The sequence below is a fragment of the Pholcus phalangioides genome, unplaced genomic scaffold (assembly GCF_987345545.1).
Source record: "Pholcus phalangioides strain wild (caught in Gottingen) unplaced genomic scaffold, Ppha-v1.0 ptg000042l_1, whole genome shotgun sequence".
Classification (NCBI taxonomy): domain Eukaryota; kingdom Metazoa; phylum Arthropoda; class Arachnida; order Araneae; family Pholcidae; genus Pholcus; species Pholcus phalangioides.
In genome coordinates, this window is record NW_028301628.1 from 14,926,925 (window position 1) to 14,936,333 (window position 9,409).

The following is a 9,409-nucleotide window of genomic DNA, read 5'->3' on the forward strand; positions in this document are numbered from 1 at the left end:
CTGTTTCGAATGCCATGATTTTTCCGAGTCATTTTTCCAAGGGAGGGTACTGTGGATTTGCGAGAAAAAAAAAATTTCAAGCTAAAAGGAAACCATTAGGTGCATTTTATAGAGAATCTGATTTCGAATAAGAAAAAGTCAACCGCAACCGCGTAACTCGTACCCGTGAGAAAAAAATCGAGAAAATCTGTTTCGAATGCCATGATTTTTCGGACTCATTTTTCCAAGGGAGGGTACTGTGGATTTTCGAGAAAAATAATTTCAAGCTAAAAGGAAACCATTAGGTGCATTTTATAGAGAATCTGATTTCGAATAAGAAAAAGTCAACCGCAACCGCGTAACTCGTACCCGTGAGAAAAAAATCGAAAAAATCTGTTTCGAATGCCATGATTTTTCCGAGTCATTTTTCCAAGGGAGGGTACTGTGGATTTTCGAGAAAAAAAAATTTCAAGCTAAAAGGAAACCATTAGGTGCATTTTATAGAGAATCTGATTTCGAATAAGAAAAAGTCAACCGCAACCGCGTAACTCGTACCCGTGAGAAAAAAATCGAAAAAATCTGTTTCGAATGCCATGATTTTTCCGAGTCATTTTTCCAAGGGAGGGTACTGTGGATTTTCGAGAAAAAAAAATTTCAAGCTAAAAGGAAACCATTAGGTTCATTTTATAGAGAATCTGATTTCGAATAAGAAAAAGTCAACCGCAACCGCGTAACTCGTACCCGTGAGAAAAAAATCGAGAAAATCTGTTTCGAATGCCATGATTTTTCGGACTCATTTTTCCAAGGGAGGGTACTGTGGATTTTCGAGAAAAAAACATTTCAAGCTAAAAGGAAACCATTAGGTGCATTTTATAGAGAATTTGATTTCGAATAAGAAAAAGTCAACCGCAACCGCGTAACTCGTACCCGTGAGAAAAAATCGAAAAAATCTGTTTCGAATGCCATGATTTTTCCGAGTCATTTTTCCAAGGGAGGGTACTGTGGATTTTCGAGAAAAAAAAATTTCAAGCTAAAAGGAAACCATTAGGTGCATTTTATGGAGAATCTGATTTCGAATAAGAAAAAGTCAACCGCAACCACATAACTCGTACCCGTGAGAAAAAAATCGAGAAAATCTGTTTCGAATGCCATGATTTTTCGGACTCATTTTTCCAAGGGAGGGTACTGTGGATTTTCGAGAAAAAAAAATTTCAAGCTAAAAGGAAACCATTAGGTGCATTTTATAGAGAATCTGATTTCGAATAAGAAAAAGTCAACCGCAACCGCGTAACTCGTACCCGTGAGAAAAAAATCGAAAAAATCTGTTTCGAATGCCATGATTTTTCCGAGTCATTTTTCCAAGGGAGGGTACTGTGGATTTTCGAGAAAAAAAAATTTCAAGCTAAAAGGAAACCATTAGGTGCATTTTATAGAGAATCTGATTTCGAATAAGAAAAAGTCAACCGCAACCGCGTAACTCGTACCCGTGAGAAAAAAATCGAAAAAATCTGTTTCGAATGCCATGATTTTTACAAGTCATTTTTCCAAGGGAGGGTACTGTGGATTGTCGAGAAAAAAAAATTTCAAGCTAAAAGGAAACCATTAGGTGCATTTTATAGAGAATCTGATTTCGAATAAGAAAAAGTCAACCGCAACCGCGTAACTCGTACCCGTGAGAAAAAAATCGAGAAAATCTGTTTCGAATGCCATGATTTTTCGGACTCATTTTTCCAAGGGAGGGTACTGTGGATTTTCGAGAAAAAAAAATTTTAAGCAAAAAGGAAACCATTAGGTGCATTTTATAGAGAATCTGATTTCGAATAAGAAAAAGTCAACCGCAACCGATTAACTCGTACCCGTGAGAAAAAAATCGAAAAAATCTGTTTCGAATGCCATGATTTTTCCGAGTCATTTTTCCAAGGGAGGGTACTGTGGATTTGCGAGAAAAAAAAATTTCAAGCTAAAAGGAAACCATTAGGTGCATTTTATAGAGAATTTGATTTCGAATAAGAAAAAGTCAACCGCAACCGCGTAACTCGTACCCGTGAGAAAAAAATCGAAAAAATCTGTTTCGAATGCCATGATTTTTCCGAGTCATTTTTCCAAGGGAGGGTACTGTGGATTTTCGAGAAAAAAAAATTTCAAGCTAAAAGGAAACCATTAGGTGCATTTTATAGAGAATTTGATTTCGAATAAGAAAAAGTCAACCGCAACCGCGTAACTCGTACCCGTGAGAAAAAAATCGAAAAAATCTGTTTCGAATGCCATGATTTTTCCGAGTCATTTTTCCAAGGGAGGGTACTGTGGATTTGCGAGAAAAAAAAATTTCAAGCTAAAAGGAAACCATTAGGTGCATTTTATAGAGAATCTGATTTCGAATAAGAAAAAGTCAACCGCAACCGCGTAACTCGTACCCGTGAAAAAAAAATCGAGAAAATCTGTTTCGAATGCCATGATTTTTCCGAGTCATTTTTCCAAGGGAGGGTACTGTGGATTTGCGAGAAAAAAAAATTTCAAGCTAAAAGGAAACCATTAGGTGCATTTTATAGAGAATCTGATTTCGAATAAGAAAAAGTCAACCGCAACCGCGTAACTCGTACCCGTGAGAAAAAAATCGAGAAAATCTGTTTCGAATGCCATGATTTTTCGGACTCATTTTTCCAAGGGAGGGTACTGTGGATTTTCGAGAAAAATAATTTCAAGCTAAAAGGAAACCATTAGGTGCATTTTATAGAGAATCTGATTTCGAATAAGAAAAAGTCAACCGCAACCGCGTAACTCGTACCCGTGAGAAAAAAATCGAAAAAATCTGTTTCGAATGCCATGATTTTTCCGAGTCATTTTTCCAAGGGAGGGTACTGTGGATTTTCGAGAAAAAAAAATTTCAAGCTAAAAGGAAACCATTAGGTGCATTTTATAGAGAATCTGATTTCGAATAAGAAAAAGTCAACCGCAACCACATAACTCGTACCCGTGAGAAAAAAATCGAGAAAATCTGTTTCGAATGCCATGATTTTTCGGACTCATTTTTCCAAGGGAGGGTACTGTGGATTTTCGAGAAAAAAAAATTTCAAGCTAAAAGGAAACCATTAGGTTCATTTTATAGAGAATCTGATTTCGAATAAGAAAAAGTCAACCGCAACCGCGTAACTCGTACCCGTGAGAAAAAAATCGAGAAAATCTGTTTCGAATGCCATGATTTTTCCGAGTCATTTTTCCAAGGGAGGGACTGTGGATTTGCGAGAAAAAAAAATTTCAAGCTAAAAGGAAACGATTAGGTGCATTTTATAGAGAATCTGATTTCGAATAAGAAAAAGTCAACCGCAACCGCGTAACTCGTACCCGTGAGAAAAAAATCGAGAAAATCTGTTTCGAATGCCATGATTTTTCGGACTCATTTTTCCAAGGGAGGGTACTGTGGATTTTCGAGAAAAAAAAATTTCAAGCTAAAAGGAAACCATTAGGTGCATTTTATAGAGAATCTGATTTCGAATAAGAAAAAGTCAACCGCAACCGCGTAACTCGTACCCGTGAGAAAAAAATCGAAAAAATCTGTTTCGAATGCCATGATTTTTCCGAGTCATTTTTCCAAGGGAGGGTACTGTGGATTTTCGAGAAAAAAAAATTTCAAGCTAAAAGGAAACCATTAGGTGCATTTTATAGAGAATCTGATTTCGAATAAGAAAAAGTCAACCGCAACCGCGTAACTCGTACCCGTGAGAAAAAAATCGAAAAAATCTGTTTCGAATGCCATGATTTTTACAAGTCATTTTTCCAAGGGAGGGTACTGTGGATTGTCGAGAAAAAAAAATTTCAAGCTAAAAGGAAACCATTAGGTGCATTTTATAGAGAATCTGATTTCGAATAAGAAAAAGTCAACCGCAACCGCGTAACTCGTACCCGTGAGAAAAAAATCGAGAAAATCTGTTTTGAATGCCATGATTTTTCGGACTCATTTTTCCAAGGGAGGGTACTGTGGATTTTCGAGAAAAAAAAATTTTAAGCAAAAAGGAAACCATTAGGTGCATTTTATAGAGAATCTGATTTCGAATAAGAAAAAGTCAACCGCAACCGCCTAACTCGTACCCGTGAGAAAAAAATCGAGAAAATCTGTTTCGAATGCCATGATTTTTCGGACTCATTTTTCCAAGGGAGGGTACTGTGGATTTTCGAGAAAAAAAAATTTTAAGCAAAAAGGAAACCATTAGGTGCATTTTATAGAGAATCTGATTTCGAATAAGAAAAAGTCAACCGCAACCGCCTAACTCGTACCCGTGAGAAAAAAATCGAAAAAATCTGTTTCGAATGCCATGATTTTTCCGAGTCATTTTTCCAAGGGAGGGTACTGTGGATTTGCGAGAAAAAAAAATTTCAAGCTAAAAGGAAACCATTAGGTGCATTTTATAGAGAATTTGATTTCGAATAAGAAAAAGTCAACCGCAACCGCGTAACTCGTACCCGTGAGAAAAAAATCGAAAAAATCTGTTTCGAATGCCATGATTTTTCCGAGTCATTTTTCCAAGGGAGGGAGGGTACTGTGGATTTTCGAGAAAAAAAAATTTCAAGCTAAAAGGAAACCATTAGGTGCATTTTATAGAGAATTTGATTTCGAATAAGAAAAAGTCAACCGCAACCGCGTAACTCGTACCCGTGAGAAAAAAATCGAAAAAATCTGTTTCGAATGCCATGATTTTTCCGAGTCATTTTTCCAAGGGAGGGTACTGTGGATTTGCGAGAAAAAAAAATTTCAAGCTAAAAGGAAACCATTAGGTGCATTTTATAGAGAATCTGATTTCGAATAAGAAAAAGTCAACCGCAACCGCGTAACTCGTACCCGTGAAAAAAAAATCGAGAAAATCTGTTTCGAATGCCATGATTTTTCCGAGTCATTTTTCCAAGGGAGGGTACTGTGGATTTGCGAGAAAAAAAAATTTCAAGCTAAAAGGAAACCATTAGGTGCATTTTATAGAGAATCTGATTTCGAATAAGAAAAAGTCAACCGCAACCGCGTAACTCGTACCCGTGAGAAAAAAATCGAGAAAATCTGTTTCGAATGCCATGATTTTTCGGACTCATTTTTCCAAGGGAGGGTACTGTGGATTTTCGAGAAAAATAATTTCAAGCTAAAAGGAAACCATTAGGTGCATTTTATAGAGAATCTGATTTCGAATAAGAAAAAGTCAACCGCAACCGCGTAACTCGTACCCGTGAGAAAAAAATCGAAAAAATCTGTTTCGAATGCCATGATTTTTCCGAGTCATTTTTCCAAGGGAGGGTACTGTGGATTTTCGAGAAAAAAAAATTTCAAGCTAAAAGGAAACCATTAGGTGCATTTTATAGAGAATCTGATTTCGAATAAGAAAAAGTCAACCGCAACCGCGTAACTCGTACCCGTGAGAAAAAATCGAAAAAATCTGTTTCGAATGCCATGATTTTTCCGAGTCATTTTTCCAAGGGAGGGTACTGTGGATTTTCGAGAAAAAAAAATTTCAAGCTAAAAGGAAACCATTAGGTGCATTTTATGGAGAATCTGATTTCGAATAAGAAAAAGTCAACCGCAACCACATAACTCGTACCCGTGAGAAAAAAATCGAGAAAATCTGTTTCGAATGCCATGATTTTTCGGACTCATTTTTCCAAGGGAGGGTACTGTGGATTTTCGAGAAAAAAAAATTTCAAGCTAAAAGGAAACCATTAGGTGCATTTTATAGAGAATCTGATTTCGAATAAGAAAAAGTCAACCGCAACCGCGTAACTCGTACCCGTGAGAAAAAAATCGAAAAAATCTGTTTCGAATGCCATGATTTTTCCGAGTCATTTTTCCAAGGGAGGGTACTGTGGATTTTCGAGAAAAAAAAATTTCAAGCTAAAAGGAAACCATTAGGTGCATTTTATAGAGAATCTGATTTCGAATAAGAAAAAGTCAACCGCAACCGCGTAACTCGTACCCGTGAGAAAAAAATCGAAAAAATCTGTTTCGAATGCCATGATTTTTACAAGTCATTTTTCCAAGGGAGGGTACTGTGGATTGTCGAGAAAAAAAAATTTCAAGCTAAAAGGAAACCATTAGGTGCATTTTATAGAGAATCTGATTTCGAATAAGAAAAAGTCAACCGCAACCGCGTAACTCGTACCCGTGAGAAAAAAATCGAGAAAATCTGTTTCGAATGCCATGATTTTTCGGACTCATTTTTCCAAGGGAGGGTACTGTGGATTTTCGAGAAAAAAAAATTTTAAGCAAAAAGGAAACCATTAGGTGCATTTTATAGAGAATCTGATTTCGAATAAGAAAAAGTCAACCGCAACCGCGTAACTCGTACCCGTGAGAAAAAAATCGAAAAAATCTGTTTCGAATGCCATGATTTTTACAAGTCATTTTTCCAAGGGAGGGTACTGTGGATTGTCGAGAAAAAAAAATTTCAAGCTAAAAGGAAACCATTAGGTGCATTTTATAGAGAATCTGATTTCGAATAAGAAAAAGTCAACCGCAACCGCGTAACTCGTACCCGTGAGAAAAAAATCGAGAAAATCTGTTTCGAATGCCATGATTTTTCGGACTCATTTTTCCAAGGGAGGGTACTGTGGATTTTCGAGAAAAAAAAATTTTAAGCAAAAAGGAAACCATTAGGTGCATTTTATAGAGAATCTGATTTCGAATAAGAAAAAGTCAACCGCAACCGCCTAACTCGTACCCGTGAGAAAAAAATCGAAAAAATCTGTTTCGAATGCCATGATTTTTCCGAGTCATTTTTCCAAGGGAGGGTACTGTGGATTTGCGAGAAAAAAAAATTTCAAGCTAAAAGGAAACCATTAGGTGCATTTTATAGAGAATTTGATTTCGAATAAGAAAAAGTCAACCGCAACCGCGTAACTCGTACCCGTGAGAAAAAAATCGAAAAAATCTGTTTCGAATGCCATGATTTTTCCGAGTCATTTTTCCAAGGGAGGGTACTGTGGATTTTCGAGAAAAAAAAATTTCAAGCTAAAAGGAAACCATTAGGTGCATTTTATAGAGAATTTGATTTCGAATAAGAAAAAGTCAACCGCAACCGCGTAACTCGTACCCGTGAGAAAAAAATCGAAAAAATCTGTTTCGAATGCCATGATTTTTCCGAGTCATTTTTCCAAGGGAGGGTACTGTGGATTTGCGAGAAAAAAAAATTTCAAGCTAAAAGGAAACCATTAGGTGCATTTTATAGAGAATCTGATTTCGAATAAGAAAAAGTCAACCGCAACCGCGTAACTCGTACCCGTGAAAAAAAAATCGAGAAAATCTGTTTCGAATGCCATGATTTTTCCGAGTCATTTTTCCAAGGGAGGGTACTGTGGATTTGCGAGAAAAAAAAATTTCAAGCTAAAAGGAAACCATTAGGTGCATTTTATAGAGAATCTGATTTCGAATAAGAAAAAGTCAACCGCAACCGCGTAACTCGTACCCGTGAGAAAAAAATCGAGAAAATCTGTTTCGAATGCCATGATTTTTCGGACTCATTTTTCCAAGGGAGGGTACTGTGGATTTTCGAGAAAAATAATTTCAAGCTAAAAGGAAACCATTAGGTGCATTTTATAGAGAATCTGATTTCGAATAAGAAAAAGTCAACCGCAACCGCGTAACTCGTACCCGTGAGAAAAAAATCGAAAAAATCTGTTTCGAATGCCATGATTTTTCCGAGTCATTTTTCCAAGGGAGGGTACTGTGGATTTTCGAGAAAAAAAAATTTCAAGCTAAAAGGAAACCATTAGGTGCATTTTATAGAGAATCTGATTTCGAATAAGAAAAAGTCAACCGCAACCACATAACTCGTACCCGTGAGAAAAAAATCGAGAAAATCTGTTTCGAATGCCATGATTTTTCGGACTCATTTTTCCAAGGGAGGGTACTGTGGATTTTCGAGAAAAAAAAATTTCAAGCTAAAAGGAAACCATTAGGTTCATTTTATAGAGAATCTGATTTCGAATAAGAAAAAGTCAACCGCAACCGCGTAACTCGTACCCGTGAGAAAAAAATCGAGAAAATCTGTTTCGAATGCCATGATTTTTCCGAGTCATTTTTCCAAGGGAGGGACTGTGGATTTGCGAGAAAAAAAAATTTCAAGCTAAAAGGAAACGATTAGGTGCATTTTATAGAGAATCTGATTTCGAATAAGAAAAAGTCAACCGCAACCGCGTAACTCGTACCCGTGAGAAAAAAATCGAGAAAATCTGTTTCGAATGCCATGATTTTTCGGACTCATTTTTCCAAGGGAGGGTACTGTGGATTTTCGAGAAAAAAAAATTTCAAGCTAAAAGGAAACCATTAGGTGCATTTTATAGAGAATCTGATTTCGAATAAGAAAAAGTCAACCGCAACCGCGTAACTCGTACCCGTGAGAAAAAAATCGAAAAAATCTGTTTCGAATGCCATGATTTTTCCGAGTCATTTTTCCAAGGGAGGGTACTGTGGATTTTCGAGAAAAAAAAATTTCAAGCTAAAAGGAAACCATTAGGTGCATTTTATAGAGAATCTGATTTCGAATAAGAAAAAGTCAACCGCAACCGCGTAACTCGTACCCGTGAGAAAAAAATCGAAAAAATCTGTTTCGAATGCCATGATTTTTACAAGTCATTTTTCCAAGGGAGGGTACTGTGGATTGTCGAGAAAAAAAAATTTCAAGCTAAAAGGAAACCATTAGGTGCATTTTATAGAGAATCTGATTTCGAATAAGAAAAAGTCAACCGCAACCGCGTAACTCGTACCCGTGAGAAAAAAATCGAGAAAATCTGTTTTGAATGCCATGATTTTTCGGACTCATTTTTCCAAGGGAGGGTACTGTGGATTTTCGAGAAAAAAAAATTTTAAGCAAAAAGGAAACCATTAGGTGCATTTTATAGAGAATTTGATTTCGAATAAGAAAAAGTCAACCGCAACCGCGTAACTCGTACCCGTGAGAAAAAAATCGATAAAATCTGTTTCGAATGCCATGATTTTTCGGACTCATTTTTCCAAGGGAGGGTACTGTGGATTTTCGAGAAAAAAACATTACAAGCTAAAAGGAAACCATTAGGTGCATTTTATGGAGAATCTGATTTCGAATAAGAAAAAGTCAACCGCAACCGCCTAACTCGTACCCGTGAGAAAAAAATCGAAAAAATCTGTTTCGAATGCCATGATTTTTCCGAGTCATTTTTCCAAGGGAGGGTACTGTGGATTTGCGAGAAAAAAAAATTTCAAGCTAAAAGGAAACCATTAGGTGCATTTTATAGAGAATTTGATTTCGAATAAGAAAAAGTCAACCGCAACCGCGTAACTCGTACCCGTGAGAAAAAAATCGAAAAAATCTGTTTCGAATGCCATGATTTTTCCGAGTCATTTTTCCAAGGGAGGGTACTGTGGATTTGCGAGAAAAAAAAATTTCAAGCTAAAAGGAAACCATTAGGTGCATTTTATAGA